The sequence below is a fragment of the Cervus elaphus genome, chromosome 30 (genome assembly GCF_910594005.1).
Source record: "Cervus elaphus chromosome 30, mCerEla1.1, whole genome shotgun sequence".
NCBI classification, from domain to species: domain Eukaryota; kingdom Metazoa; phylum Chordata; class Mammalia; order Artiodactyla; family Cervidae; genus Cervus; species Cervus elaphus.
Window position 1 is genome coordinate 20,419,157 of NC_057844.1, and position 16,974 is coordinate 20,436,130.

Genomic DNA, 16,974 nt, shown 5'->3' on the forward strand with positions numbered 1-16,974 from the left:
CACTAAGAGGAGGGGACAGACGTCATAAAACACCCCAGCTGGCCAGACATGAAGGTAGGCGCACGCCAGGTGTGCGGTCCTTTAGCCTTGTGGAGTTTAACTTGGTCTTAGGCATGTGTTACAGGAAGTGTGGTCTAGTGGACTCAATGGGAACCCTCTCACTGGAGGGCCATGTTCTGCGTGAACGTGTCTTTACACAGTGGAGAATGAGGAAGTGATTTATGAAACAGTTAAGCCTCAGGTGTGTGGTTCTTACAGGGTACACAGCGCAGAATGAAGAAGCACAGAGGAAGTTGGGGCGAGGAGAAGGAAGCTTGGAAGGAAGACAGAGGTTGGATTCGAGTCCGATTCACTCCCGGTGGAGTCACTTGGCACGCTGCGCACATTAATCACTGCACGTGATTTCTCAGTTGGGTGCTGGGCACGACAACGGCTGGGAGCCGGACCACAGTTCCCTCAGTGATATGTCTTCTCTCAGCCCTCAGTGTGTGGTCAGGCTCACTGCTCACAAATTCCACCGAAAATAGTCTTTCTTTTTCACACTTAAAAATTCTTTCCAAGCAAGTGTTTCCTTTTAACATTCCCAAAGCACATTGACTTTTTGAGCTTCGTGTTGCTTCCAGCTCTGTCAATGTCAGAGGCTTCCAATTAGTCCCAGCGTCTCATTGCTGTTTTCCCTTAAGAAGTCCTGATGGTATTGCCCTGACTTAGGGTTCAATCTGCTTATGCTTATTGCAGTGCTCATTAGACTAACATTTCCACCACTCTGTCCCTCCGGTCTTGGTCTGGGAAATGCTTATGATTAGCATGGGGGTCTTGATAGTCATTCTCTATCACCTTCAACCCATCAGTTATGAAACAGTTATATCCAGTTAAAAGAGGAAAAGAGTATTATGGAGAGAAAGGGGGGCATTAGATATTAAAAGTCTCGAGGAAGGGAGGCCACAGGATGAAAACCATTGCATATTAAGTTGCTCAGCCCAGTAAAAGTCACAGGAAACAGCAATGAACTGTTACAGAAAATTCTTTTGAGCTGTCCTCAGCCCATTCTCTTCTGCTTCTGTTGGTGTATTTGGACAGCCATGTGCCTCCACACACATGTCCTGCCCTGATGTGTTTTTTTTAATAAACTTTTTATTGTGTATTGGGGTATACCCCACTAACAATGTTGTGATAGTTTCAAGTGAACAGGGAAGGGACTTAGCCATACATATATATGTATCCATTCTCCCCCAAACTTCCCTCCCATCCTGGCTGCCATATAACATTGAACAGATTCCCCAGTAGGTCCTTGTTGGTTATGCATTTTAAATATAGCAGTGTGCACGTGTCCATTTCAAACTCCCTAATTCTCCCTCCCTCCCATCCTTCTACCTGGCAAACTTAAGTTCCTTCTCTAAGTCTGTGAGTCTGTTTTGTATGTAAGTTCATTTGTATCATTTCTTCTTAGATTCCACATAGAAGGAATGTCATTTGCTGTTTATCCTCTGTCCGTCTTACTTCACTCAGTATGATAATCTCTATGTCCATCTGCCCCGCCCTGGCTTCTGACTTGGTTTTATCCCCTGACATTAGGTTCTAGGCCATCTTTACATCTTCTTGCGTGAAGGTTCATGCCTGACTGCTGGTTTCAAGTCCTTCTTATCATCCAGGAAGGAAAAGACCTGATTAGGTAAGGCAGTACCCACTCTTCCACTTCCCTCCTTTTTTGCATCATTTCATTTTCATTTCTCTGTCTAGCACTTAATATTTTCTAGTGTAGTTATTAGTTGACTGGTTTATTTTCTGTCTCCTCCAACTAGAATGTAATTCTATGAAGGAAGGGACACTGTCGTGTTCAGTGTGATGTGATCTCTAGGGCCTGGAACTGTCCTTGGCACAAAGAGCCTGCAGGAAATACTTCTTGACTCAGTGACTATGAAATGATGAGAGAATACTTTTGCATCTTGTGTTTTGCATGTATGCAAGTGCTCAGCAAAGTGACTGGCATGTAGCAGGAGTTCACAGAGACTCTCCCTTCCCCTGTTCACTCTAAAATGCAGGCTCAGTTATAGGCTCAGGGTAGTAGGATCACTATATTGTTGACTCTTTACTTTTAACTCACTTAATTCTGTTTCTGAGTTAGTTTTGGCCTTTGGCACAGGCCAGGAGGATGCAGTGAAAACAATTGCACCTGACTGCTAGCATGGGGAATCTTGGGTTGCAATCTTGGTTTCAGCTCTGACTCACTGTGTGAACTGTGGGCAACCTACTTAACCTCTCTGATTCTGTTTCTTCATCCATAGAATGAAGAGGTTGGATAGATGATGCTTAAGGTCCCTTGCAGTTCTTGCATTTTATAATGTCACCTATTTACCTTTCTTTGAATGTGAGCACAGACTACTCTCTTCATACGAGAGTAAACATACTTGCAAGGTGTTCTGCAACCCTTCACAAAGTGCCGAAAACACTCCAAGTGTAGGATCGCTATGAGTATGCACCACTCTTCTGTTTCATCAAAGATCTCAGATCACACATTTCTCTGCTATGCGCTTTAGGAGTCTTTGTACTTGACGTGGATTTAACAAATCACCCTTTATATTTACATAGCATTTTCATTGGAGGATATCAATGTTTCTGTACAATCTGTCATGAAGTGCTATTGTTTATAAAGAAGTAAAAGGATGAACTGCTTGAATTCTTAAGGGTCATCTATACATTAGATTCTGTCAGTGCCACATGTTAGAAGTCCAGAGTTACAAATACATTTTAAAATTTCTAATGCACTACATAATCCCACCAGAAGCACCTGGTTGCCAAAATGTTACCCCATGTTTAAGTGGATCTGCTGAGTGTGCTTCTTGACACCTTTATTAACTCTTCAGTTGATTGCAGTTTGAACCCTTCTTGATTCTGTCAACCTGCTCTTGCTTTTTTTTCAATGTTTAATTTTTACTTTTTATTGAAGTATAGTTACTATGGTACTATATAAGTAATAGGTGTAGAATATAGTGATTCAAAAATTTTAAAGGTTATACTCCATTTATAATTATCATAAAATATTGACAACATTCCCTGTGTTGTACAAAATATCCTTGTAGCTTATTTGATACATAATAGTTTGTGCTTCTTAATTCCCTACCCCTAGGTTCCCTCTCTTGCTTTGAAATAGGTGCTGCCATCTAAAAGCCAAACCTGCAGTCGTTTGTTAGTCTGTATCTTATTTGATGGACCCATGACAGGCTTCCCTGTGCCCTCACTATGTCCTATTTCGTTCTTGCACTGAATCCCACATCCATGCTTTGTATACTCTCTTCTCTGCCTAGAATGTTCCCAGCCCAACCTGCCTGGCAAACTCATGCTCACACCTTTGAAGATGTGGCTTAAATATCTCATCCTCTTTGAAGCCTTCCTGACCTTCTCTTCCTATTCTGGGAAGAACTAGTTTTCTCTCCTTTATATTAGCATTATGCCAATACATACCAAAATTACAGTATTTGTTCTCTATGGAACAACAGACCGGTTCCAAATTGGGAAAGGAGTATGTCAAGGCTGTATATGTTCACCCTGCTTATTTAACTTATATGCAGAGTACATCATGAGAAATGCTGAACTGGATGAAGCACAAGCTGGAATCAAAATTGCCAGGAGAAATATCGATAACCTCAGATATGCAGATGACACCACCCTTATGGCAGAAAGCGAAGAAGAACTAAAGAGCCTCTTGATGAAAGTGAAAGAGGAGCATGGAAAAGTTGGCTTAAAGCTCAACATTCAGAAAACTAGGATCATGGCATCTGGTCCCATCACTTCTTGGCAAATAGATGGGGAGACAGTGGAAACAGCGTCAGACTTTATTTCTTTGGGGCTCCAAAATCACTGCAGATGGTGACTGCAGCCATGAAAGTAAAAGATGCTTGCTCCTTGGAAGAAAAGTTATGACCAACCTAGACAGCATATTAAAAATCAGAGACATTACATTGCCATCAAAGGTCCATCTAGTCAAAGCTATGGTTTTTCCAATAGTCATGTATGGATGTGAGAGTTGGACTATAAAGAAAGCTGAGCACTGAACAATTGATGCTTTTGAACTGTGGTGTTGGAGAAGACTCTTGAGAGTCCCTTGGACAGCAAGGAGATCCAACCAGTCAATCCTAAAGGAAATCAGTCCTGAATATTCATTGGAAGGACTGATACTGAAGCCAAAACTCCAATACTTTGGCACCTGATGTGGAGAACTGACTTATTTGAAAAGACCCTGATGCTGGGAATGATTGAAGGCAGGAGGAGAAGGGGACAACAGAGGATGAGATGGTTGGATGGCATCACTGACTCAATGGATGTGAGTTTGAGTAGGCTCCGGGAGTTGGTGATGGACAGGGAAGCCTAGCGTGCTTTAGTCCATGGGGTCTCAAAGAGTTGGACATGGCTGAGCAACTGAACTGAACTGACAGTTTTTTGCATGTCTGTATTACTTACTGAGAATTCATTGTAGATAAGGATTTGTCTTTTCAAGTTTTATATTCTTAGGCATAGCCTAATGCTTTCCATAAAAGTTTGTTGAATAAATGAAGGAATGAATGAATATATAGGATTTAATTTCTGGCCCCAAAACCAAAGTTATAAAACGATCTTGATTTGTGTATATGAAGTACTTTTTTGAATGGCTTTCTGGGTAGTCATGGGATTGAAAGGTAAGTTCAGAGGATTTTATGAATCCTATGAAGGATGTCTGTAGTTAATCATGGCATGAATCAAGTTTTGCTTTTTTTTAAATTAATGCATCCAATTAAGAGATGTTAATTAGATTAACCTACTAGCAAGGGGAATAGAACTGTTATTATGATGATTGATTTTTCTCCATCATAAAATGTAGCTTGCGTAGTCTCTAGACACACTAATGAAGTGAAATTTGTGCAGCAGTCTGTGAATTGATTGAGTTGGCAAAGCTTCAAATACATTAAAAAATATGGCTGTCATTAATTTTTTACTACTTTTTAATTTTTAATTGAAAAAATGATTTAGTATCCAAATTAAAGAAAAACGTAGTAAAGAAATAAAGTTACTGTAATATCTGTCATTGTAAGCAACAGATATTTTAATTGTTTCATGTTACCTTCACATACATTCTTATTTTCAGGCAGTTGCAATTGTGGGATGTTTTTTGTTTGTCTGAAGACTATATGTAGACATTTAAGATGGATATATGGCAATATTTACCAAGAGACATTTTTACAAATGCTAGTTTCTTTAGCTAGAAAAATTTAGCTAGCTAAAATCTCTAGATTCTCAATGATGTAACTTGGGGAAAAGAAAATATCTCTGAGAGCCAATAAGTTTGGTAAGTTGTAAAAGTAAACACATTCTTTTACTGTAGGATTTCCCAAAGGCTATAATATTGTCAGAGGCCTTAATAAAAAAAAAAAAAAGGATAGTATGACACATTTTCTTCATATTAATTTTAACATGAAAACTTAAAAAAAATACACGATAAAATATCTGTTCCACAGGTAAGTGCTTAGAACACACTTTGGAAATCAACGATGGGTAGTCTTCTGTGTTGCTGTTGTTGTTTAGCGCTCAGTGGTGTCTGACTCTCTGTGACTCCATGGACTGTAGCCCTCTAGGCCCCTCTGTCCACGGGATTCTACAGGCAAGAATACTGGAGTGGGTTGCTGTTTCCTTTTCCAGGGGATCTTCCTGCCTTGGCAGGCGGATTCTTTACTGCTGAGCCACCAGGGAAGCCCCATTTTGTGGTGTTGCTATAACATAATTTATTAGCCCAGTCTTCTACTGTTGGACAAAGGTATTCAGTCACACTTGTGATAAAGCCCAAGATCCTTGACATGGGCTATAAACACGTGAAATCTGGTCCATCTTGGTTTAACTCCTGTCACTCTTCTGCTTAACTTCTGTGCTCCTCCCACTTTGGTTTCCTTTAGTCCTTGAATTCACTAAGCCCTTTCCCATTGCAGGTAGGGCTTTTATACATGCTGCTTTTTGACTTTTATATATAACAGCACATTTATCTTATTTCCTTTTATTGAGCCACTTACTAATTTACTACCAATATTTTCAGGAAACATAATTAGTAACTTAGAGAAATAGAGCACTATTGGTTTCATCTAACCAGCACTCTGTTGCATGGCAATTCCCTGTCTTTCCAGGAATATCCAATTGTGTTTCATGATTATGGGTGTTTGCCTAGCAGAACCAAAAGAGAAAGGCCCATAGTAGATCACAATCCCAAATATCAGTAACTTTCAGACGGGTTATTTTATTCTCTTAGTTAATAAGATTATCAGTGTTTTCCTTTAAGGGATTTTCAGAATATATGTTTCACGTTGTAGCTCATGAGGACTTTGCTCAGTGTGACAAGGAAGTGGCAATTTGCTCTCTTCCACACTCTTGAAGGCCTATGGTGCTATAAAGGAAGTGAGGGGTGACTGTTGACCTACTTAGCTTAACCTCCCAAGAATGCAAAATGAGACCTGGGGTACACACATGTTCCTCAGCATTTTGCTTTAGGCAGTCATTTTATCATTAAATAGGATGAAAGCATAGAAGAAATGTTTATCAAAAATGTAAGTAAGCCCAAAGCATAGAAGGAGGTTTTGGCCCAACCCATTGATTTTACAGAGGCACAAAGGCAGATCCTGAGCTTGGACCACTGAATGACTTCAGAAGATACCACTCATGTAGACTGTGATGTGAATGAGGTTTCTGGAACTGTTCACCTCTGAATGGCAGCCCCATTCAGAGAAGATAAGAGATCTATTGGAGTTTGTTTTGTGATCTCAGGCTGCCACTCTTATATGTTTGATGACAGAATCAAGAATTAAGCATTTAAAAAAATTTATTTATTTTAAATTGGAGGATAATTGCTTTACAATATTGTGTTGGTTTCTGCCATACATCAACATAAATTAGCCAGAGGTGTACATATGGCCCCTCCCTCTTGAACCTCCCTTCCCCCTCCCACCCCAACTCACCCCCTAGGTTGTCACAGAGCACCAGTTTGAGCCCCCTGAGTCATACGGCTATTTTATACGTGGGAGTGTATGTGTTCCCATGCTACTCTCTCAATTCATCCCATCCTCCCCAAGAATCAAACATTTTTGGTACTATCACCAAATCATCAAATAAATCATCATTCCCCCAAAACCTCCCCAAACACTTCCTGATAAATGGTCAGTTTTTCTACAAATCCACCATTTAGTCTGAGTTAGTGGGAACCTCTCTCTACGTTCTCTGTCTTTTTCCCCATATCTAATCTATCGCTGAATGCTGACAATGTCTCTCTCCAAACCAGGCAAGTTGTTTTATCCCGTGACTCCATTCCTTCCCACTGCACCCCTGGATTACAGCAGTGACCTGGGGCCTGGATTACCTGCCTGGAGTCCAGTGGTTCTCCACTTTGGTTTAACCCTGGAGAAAGTTTTAAAATACAAAGCCTGAGGTTCACTCACAGAGATTCTGATATTACTGGTCTGTGGTACAACCTGGGCATTGGAGGGTTTTGTTTGTTTGTTTTTCTTTATTGTGATAAAATAAACTTAATATAAAATGTACTAAAATTCTCCAAGTCAGGCTTCAGCAATACATGAACTGTGAACTTCCAGATGTTCAAGCTGGTTTTAGAAAAGACAGAGGAACCAGAGATCAAATTGCCAACATCCGCTAGATCATTGAAAAGCAAGAGAGTTCCAGAAAAACATCTATTTCTGCTTTATTGACTATGCCAAAGCCTTTGACTGTGTGGATTACAACAAACTGTGGCAGATTTTTTTAAAGAGATGGGAATACCAGACCACCTTACCTGCCTCCTGAGTAATCTGTATGCTGGTCATGTTTTTAAAATTTTTTAAATTGAAATATAGTTGATTTACAATGTTGTGCTACTTTTAGGTATACAGCAAGTGATTGTATCATATCTACCTATATATGTGTATAACAGCATTGTAAATCAATTATATGTATTTCTTTTTAAGATTCTTTTCCATGATAGGTTACTACAATATGCTGAGTATATAGGAGTCATATTTTTTAAATGGATAATAATAAATTTCTGATTGCCAGGTCATATGCATGGTACCTAATAGCAATTTAATATTCAGCTAGGCTGTTGCTGAACAACTATGTTGTATGCAAAGCTCTGGCACATAGTAGGTGCTCAGTCATGTTAGGTCTTCCTTTTCTTCTTTGCAAGGAGGGCAATCCGAATGCTATTGGTGCTGGCAAACATGCTGACCAAAGACCCTTTCAAAAAATTGGGAGTTATTTCCGAAGTCTTTGAGTCTTCAAACACTGAGAGCTTGACCCCTCGTTTACAGTGTTTGTTGTGATTCCCTACAGGCAGAAAGGTTTGCTATTATTAAGACTTTATTGGAATTGTACAAATGACAGCCAGTTTGATTTCCCTCCCTCCCTCACTTCTTTCTACACTTATTGAGGGCCATGGAAATGTGCTAGTCTCCAGGAATTAAAAATTTAATACTTCATGATTTCCTGGAAGAGACTTACTATGAAAGGAAGTAGATAGACATTAAAACAAATTACTTACAATATATGTGATGGTTGTAGCAATGGGAAGTATGTGGAGGGTACAGATATATTAATAGCAATTCAACTCAATAAATACTGGCTTTGAAGACCTTCTATATATTAGGCACGCTGTGAAGCCCTGGGGGATCCAGATAAAACAAGGCACACCATTAGTTGTGAAGATTAAATAGCTACATGTGTGTAAGTGTTCTGAAAGGGGAGGCGCAGGCCACAGTGAGAGTCAGAAGAAGAAGAAGGGTTCAATCTGAAGCTGAATAAAGGAGATGAGTTCACCAAGCATGAAGAGAGGGGAAGCACAGTCCAGGGAAATGCCTGGAGCTCACTCCAAGAGCTGGATTAAGAGAAAATATTGAAAACTTAAGCAGTTTGCATGAATCCTGTAAATATAGGAATAGTCTTTGAGGAAGTAGGGTGAAAGATCTTTGCAAAAGCTCGATGAGATGTCTCTGCCCACCCTCACCTGTATGGGATTAATCATCATTTTTTCTCTACTTTGTATATATCTCTGTATTTGCAGATATTACATAATGTATTGTGTGCTAAGCCACTCAGTTGTGTCCAACTCTTTGCAGCCCTAGGGACTGTAGCCTGCCAGGCTCCTCTGTCCATGGGATTTTCCTGGCAAGAATACTGGAGCGGATTGCCATTTCCTCCTCCAGGGGATCTTCCTGACTCAGGGACTGAACCCACATCTCCGATGTCTCCTGCACTGGCAGTGGATTCTTTACCACTATGCCTCCTGGGAAGCCCCACATAATGTATTTTATATTATATATATATATATATATATATATATATATTTATGTCTTCGTCTCTTATCCTTTTCTGAACTACTTATTCAGACTTACTCTTGTTAGTATTTTCAGCACCCAGCTTATTTGGCACCTTTTTTGCGGGGCAGTGAATTAAGGAACAGTTTTCAGGAAATGGAAAAGTGAAGGATGCCTTTGACAGAGATTGTGGAAAAGATAAAAATGTCATGGAGAAAAGAGAGGGAAAGAAGTGTTAAGTAAGAAGAAGTATGATAGAATCTAAAGGGGGCCTGGCCCAGGCTGGTACATCAGAGGAAGTTCCCTGAGGAAGTGATATTGAGTTGAGGTCTGAAAGATAAACAGGTATTAACTAAAATAAAAGAAGGGATGCTTGAGGGAGCAACCTGGGCAAGACTCCATAACCAGGTAGTTATGGAGATGACTTTAAACAGACAGCAGGTAAAGTCAATAGGACTTTATTATTTCACTAGACAAAAATTTACTCCAGACATACCTCTAGCTCTGGAGGCATAATGGTGAATAAGAGAGATCTCAACTTTCACAGGACTTACATTGTAGTGGAGGGAGACAGATCACAAACACACATGCAAATAGATCATTTGTTTATGGTGCCAGAGAGGGAAGTGACAAGATGCCCTCTAGGCTCTAGGATGGGCAACTGGATGGATGCTGGGCCCATTCACCAAGACAAGGAATGCTGAGGGACGACCAGACTTATCCAGGAAGAGCATGGGTTCATTTCTGACATACTATGTGAAGTGCTTGTGAGATGAACAAGTGGGTCTCAAGTAGTCAGTTGTATATGTGGGTTTAAGTTTCAGTGTTGCCAGGTCTGAGATAAATATTACGACTGTAGCCCACCAGGTTCCTCTGTCCATGGAATTCTCCAGGCAAGAATACTGGAATGGAGCCATTTCCTTCTCTAGGGCATCTTCCCAACTCAGGGATTGAACCCAGGTCTCCTGCATTGCAGGCAGATTCTTCATCATCTGAGCCACTAGGGAAGCCCTAGGTAAAACCCTAATGTATATGGGAATTAAAGCCACAGGAGCGGATAGAAACTGCCCTTATGGCCACATAAGCCATGCACTGTGCAACTCCAGGCTGAGCCAGTTCCATAGACAGTGGTGCGCCTAGTGTCTTCTGGAATTGTGCACCGTGATGGCCATGGATGACCTATGGAGGGAATATGGAGTGAGAAGGAAGGTGAGCTTTGAGGATCAAGTGTTGAATTACTTCAATATTTAAAGACCAGGCAGAGAGGAAGGAGCTATTGAGAGAGAGAGAGAAAGAGGGAGAGAGAGAGAAAGAGGGAGAGAGAGAGAAAGAGGAGCAGCAAAGAATGGAGACAAAAATCCAGAGAGTGATGTCAGTGAAACGAAAGGAAGAGAATGCTTCAAGGGAGTAGTGGTCACCAAGGTCAGATGCTGCTGAGAAACCTAATGAGATGAGGAGTGGACACACGGTCACCTCAAGTCTCGGCGGGCTTTGTGAAAGCTGTTTTGGTGGAGTAATAAGGCCAGATTGGAATGAATTGGAGTGAGTGGGAGGTGAAGAAATGTAGACAACTTATATGTCCTATGACACAACATTTGAAAAATGTCCTCACCCAGGCATGCAGATGAGCCCCAAATTGGAGTGATTCACCCCAGAGGGAGCTGGGTAACTTTGCAAGAACCCTAATTTGGAGGTGTTGGGGTTGGTAGTGGTTAGGTTTCTGAGCAGCAGTTTTTCTTCTTCCTCTTCCTCTGCTGTTTTATTGTCTGGAGTACGACACTGGTTGCAATGCAGTGTCTGAGGTGACGACAAGAGAGTGTTTTTGGAAAAGGGGCTGGAATTTCCAGCACACACACTGAGTTGATTCTACTGTTATATTTGAACGTTACTAATAAATTGGGAAAACATGGTGCAGACCACACACGACTTTTGGAAGGTCCTTCCTGATGTAAGGAGCATTTTCCTTAAACTCTTTTGTTTAAATATACCGTACCACTCCTGTCCTGTCTATCCATTGCCCTTTTAAGGGGTATCTATCTTCTGATCACTTGCAGCTTATGATGTTTCTCAGCCGCTTCAAAAGAGACACATGTAGAGCCATTGTTCTCTACGTGGAGATTAGTTAGATGGAAGAGTCTAGAGAGCTCAGTGGCTTCGTGTGTGTGTGCTCAGTTGTTCAGTTGTGTCCAACTCTTTGCAACCCCATGGACTGTAGCCCGCAAGGCTCCTCTGTCCATTTCCCAAGCAAGAATACTGAATCGGGTTGCCATTTCCTTCTTCAGGGGATCGTCCTGACCCAGGGGTCAAACCCCTATCTCCCACATTGGCAGGTGGATTCTTTACCACTGAGCCACCTGGGAAGCCCTCAGGGGCTTTAGGACACAGTTATTGGGGCTGGCAGGCCCCCTCTTTCTCTTGTTCTCCGGGTTTGTATGTATGGCCTCTGACCAAGGATCTGCTTCTCTGAAGCAGTGTGGAGCTGCCCACCAGAGTGCTCTTTAGACAGAGCCCCAAGAATTGAGATTTATGCAGATTCAGTAAAGGGTCTTTCAGGTCCATTTTCAGAAACATTTCCAAAGAAATGGAAGAATCTCTTATAGAAAAAAATGGTTTTGCTGTTCAGATAGTCTTGAGACAGCCAGTTGTCAAAATTCAGTGCATGTTGCGATGTAATTCACTGGAGGAAAATATTCTAGCCACAGCTTTTTCAAGCAGGCAGACTGGCACTAATCACTGGCTTCTTCATAATGCATATATCTGCCAGATCTAACATGTGTTACCCTTATACAGCACTGCTATTGTATCGACTTCCCTGATGACTCAGTGGGTAAGAATATGCCTGCAATGCAGGAGACACAGGAGACACGGGCTCAATCGCTGGGTCGGGAAGATCGGGAAGATCCCCTGGAGGAGGAAATGGCAACCTACTCCAGTATTCTTGCCTGGAGAATCCCATGGACAGAGGAGCCTGGTGGGCTACAGTCCATGGGTTCACAAAGAGCTGGACATGACTGAGCACACACTGGACTGGACTAGCATAGCTGTGACCCTGAATGTTACTCTCATTCACACAAAACTTGTGAAGTCAGTATATTCACCACTAAGTACAGCCAAACCATATCAAAAGAGTGAACATATATTCCCTCTTCTAATATAACTCTGCACACACAAAGAACTGATGACCTGGAAAAGTAAAGAATATATAAACATGGTAATGTGAAAAAAAAAGTTCAAGTGAAGGAGGGTATTGTTTTGTTGTTCAAAAGGAGAGTAAGAGTCAACAGAATCTTATTTTCTTTAGTATTTATTTATTTGACTGTGCTGGGTCTTAGTTGCGGCACACAGGATCTTTGATCTTTGTTTCAGCATGGGGATCTTTAAGTTGCAGCATGTGGAATTTAGTTTCCTGACGAGGGATCGAACCTGGGCCTCTTGCACTGGGACTGTGGAGTTTTAGCCTTTGGACAACCAGGGAAGCCCCAACAGAATCTTTAATTTCACCTATAGGCTCACTGGCATATTGAGTGCAGCACTTTCACAGCATCATCTTTCAGGATTTGAAATAGCTCAATTGGAATTCCATCACCTCCACTAGCTTTGTTCATAGTTATGCTTTCTAAGGCCCACTTGACTTCACATTCCAGGATGTCTGGCTCTAGGTGAGTGATCACACCATTGTGATTATCTGGGTCATGAAGATCTTTTTTGTACAGTTCTTCTGTGTATTCTTGCCACCTTTTCTTAATATCTTCTGCTTCTGTTAGGTCCATAACATTCCTGTCCTTTATTGAACCCATCTTTGCATGAAATGTTCCCTTGGTATCTCTAATTTTCTTGAAGAGATCTCTAGTCTTTCCCACTCTGTTGTTTTCCTCTATTTCTTTGCATTGATTGCTGAGGAAGGCTTTCTTATCTCTCCTGGCTATTCTTTGGAACTCTGCATTCAAATGGGAATATCTTTCCTTTTCTCCTTTGCTTTTCGCTTCTCTTCTTTTCACAGCTATTTGTAAGGCCTCCTCAGACAACCATTTTGCCTTTTTGCATTTCTTTTCCATGCTGTGCAGCAAATTTGGAAAACTCAGCAGTGGCCACAGGACTGTAAAAGGTCCGTTTTCATTCCAACCCCAAAGAAAGGCAATCCCAAAGAATGCTCAAACTACCGTACAATTGCACTCATCTCACATGCTAGTAAAGTAATGCTCAAAATTCTCCAAGCCAGGCTTCAGCAATACATGAACCGTGAACTTCAGATGTTCAAGCTGGTTTTAGAAAAGGCAGAGGAACCAGAGATCAAATTGCCAACATCTGCTGGATCATTGAAAAAGCAAGAGAGTTCCAGAAAAACATCTATTTCTGCTTTATTGGCTATGCCAAAGCCTTTGATTGTGTGAATTGCAATAAACTGTGGAAAATTCTGAAGGAGATGGGAATACCAGACCACCTGACCTGTCTCTTGAGAAACCTGTATGCAGGTCAGGAAGCAACAGTTAGAACTGGACATGGAACAACAGACTGGTTCCCAATAGGAAAGGAGTACGTCAAGGCTGTATATTGTCACGCTGCTTATTTAACTTAAATGCAGAGTACATCATGAGAAATGCTGGGCTGGAAGAAGCACAAGCTGGAATCAAGATTGCTGGGAGAAATATCAATAACCTCAGATATGCAGATGACACCACCCTTATGGCAGACAGTGAAGAGGAACTAAAAAGCCTCTTGATGAAAGTGAAAGAGGAGAGTGAAAAAGTTGGCTTAAAGCTCAACATTCAGAAAACTAAGATCATGGCATCTGGTTCCATCACTTCATGGCAAATAGATGGGGAAACAGTGGAAGCAGTGTCAGACTTTATGTCTTTGGGCTCCAAAATCACTGCAGATGGTGACTGCAGCCATGAAATTAAAAGACACTTACTCCTTGGAAGGAAAGTGATGACCAACCTAGATAGCATATTAAAAAGCAGACATCACTTTGCTGAAAAGGTCCTTCTAGTCAAAGCTATGGTTTTCCCAGTAATCATGTGTGGATGTGAGAGTTGGACTATAAACAAAGCTGAGCACCAAAGAATTGCTGCTTTTGAACTGTGGTGTTGGAGAAGACTCTTGAGAGTCCCTTGGACAGCAAGGAGATCCAACCAGTCCATCCTAAAGGAGATCAGTCCTGGGTGTTCATTGGAAGGACTGATGCTAAAGCTGAAAGTCCAATACTTTGGCCACCTCATGCAAAGAGTTGACTCATTAGGAAAGACCCTGATGCTGGGAGGGATTGGGGGCAGGAGGAGAAGGGGACGACAGAGGATGAGATGGCTGGATGGCATCACCGACTCGATGGACATGAGTCTGAGTAAACGCTGGGAGTTGGTGATGAACAGGGGGGCCTGGTGTGCTGTGATTCATGGGGTTGCAAAGAGTCGGACACGACTGAGCCACTGAACTGAACTGAACTGATAGGCTCAGTGGAGGCAGTCCTGCCAGTTAGCACACCCTCAGTTTGCAACAAATTAGTTTTTAGAAAAGCCTTGGGGTCAGGGCCCTTTCTGACTCTTTGTAAGCAACTGGGAAGTTAATGAGAGAGATCAGTCTTATCTTGAGGAGTGCTTTGACAATAGACCCAATAGAATAAAAGTCAACCTATATTTATTTTTCAGTCCCTGAACATTTCCATCATTCTGGACTGTGTGTTCCTATTTGCATTCTTTATTTTTGGAATGAAAAATCTCTCAAGAGCAAAGTAGTATATTTTCAAAGAAAATACCACAACCACCAGCATGATAGACTCTTATTCTTCTTCTCACTATGACTTTTACCACTTGCTACTCTTGCATTCTCTCTTTGAATGGTCAGATATCAAGTATTGCAAGAGTTTCTGGGCAAGAAGCCTTAGTCTGCTGTCAGTGACAGGCATGCTGTAAGTCAGCTGAACCCAGGTACCCAATGATACCACTAAACAGTGTCAAAACCATTTGAAGTCTTTCAAATGCTGATTTTGTCATCAAGGAATTCACTGACCTGCACGTTTGGAACAATCAAGGGATTTTTAAGCAATGTTGCATATATACAATATTGAGAAGTTAAAGAAGCAAAGAAGGAGGGCCCATTCAATATTTTGAAAGTGATAATATTTAAACTCCAACTAAAAATCTTAATTTATCTACTTTAAAAAATTTAATATATAGTGGAACTATACATAACTTTGTTCTGTATTTTCCAAGCCTCCTGTCAACGTGTTATCATGCTTTCATAATTTAAAATATAAAAAAGAAAGAAGAAGGAAAAAAGTGATTATAAAAGTGTTACTTGCATATTGCAGACAACCTGGAAAAGACCACTTAATCACAAGTGAAGAATGTTCCTTTCATGGAGGCTGTGTCTTTTATGATCTGCGTGTATTCTTGGGGACCTGACTTCATGCTGATATAGGGCAGCAGCATCTCACACCACTGCCCTCTCTGCTTTGCACCTCTGCTCCAGTTTTCTTTCCTTTCACAACATGATAAACAAAACCACGTGTTATTTGTGTGGTCAAGTTAAAGGGAAGAAAACTTCACCAAAACAAAAGAACTACAAGTGAAATGTAATAAACCCAGTCTTTTTATTATGGTTTTTCTTCTCTAAGGTTTTCATGGCAAGCCTGAAGTAGCCAGTATGAGCCTGTGGTCATATCTCTAGCCATCTGTTCCCTCTGTGTGCTGTCCCCAAGGTTGGCTTTCAATTCCTGGAGGAAATGTATCCCAAATGACAGGATTTTTGATTTTGCAAGTTCCCTTTCAACTTCAGCTTGAATGTATTGATGTTGAATATATTTATTCTTTGTGCCTGATGGGCTACAGTCCATGGGGTTGCAAAGAGTTGGACACGACTGACCGACTAAGCACAGTGCAGCTAAGCTTGGATGTGTGGTGAGTTGGGTATATTAAATCGATTTGACTTATGATATTTTCACCTTATGGTACGTTTATCAGGATGTAACCCCATCATGCAGTTCATGGGATTGCTAAGAGTCAAACACGACTTAGTGACTGAACAACCCCATCATAACTTGAGGGAGATCTGTATACATATCTGTATACATATATGCATATCTATATCTATATCTATATACATACACATCCCACATATTTTTTGGTGTGTGGAGTCAGAAGAGATGTTTCATATGTATTCATATACATATGTGTTCAGTGATATATTTGGTATTTTATATATTGAAGTATTTAAATATTTATACGTATTGCTATATTTATAAATACCGTTTCTTATGTTATCTTTCCTAATTTTCATCTTTGTTTTTCAGTTGTACTTTCCAGGAGATTTCTTGAATTTTAACTTCTAGCCCTTTTAGTGAGTTTTTCATGTCTGCTATCACATTTTTTAAAATTTCTAAGGCTTTATTTTGTTCTTTGACTACATTAAAAATTCAAGTTTTTAAAATAAGTGCAATTGTCTCTTGTATCTCTCAAGTTATTACTGATATATTATTTTTTCAAGCTTCCTTTTCCCTCCATATTCTGTTTCCCCCAGAGTATGCTTTTCTTTCCATTTGTTTTATATTTGTCTTTCATAATGGAAGTTCTCCTCTAATATTTCATCTCTTTAATTGCCTACTTATATGCAAAAATGGGGCACCAGCAACAGATTGGAAACCCGTGTGTGTGTGTGTGTGTGT

At 40.7% G+C, this 16,974-nt stretch overlaps 1 long non-coding RNA gene across 1 annotated transcript; it reads left to right on the plus strand.

The window, feature by feature from the left end:
- Positions 1–256: 256 nt before the first annotated feature.
- On the plus strand, positions 257–3,628 carry LOC122686550. Its single transcript, XR_006338827.1, has 3 exons — positions 257–331; positions 1,576–1,672; positions 3,570–3,628. It is a non-coding gene; the product is annotated as an uncharacterized LOC122686550 (long non-coding RNA).
- Positions 3,629–16,974: the final 13,346 nt, after the last annotated feature.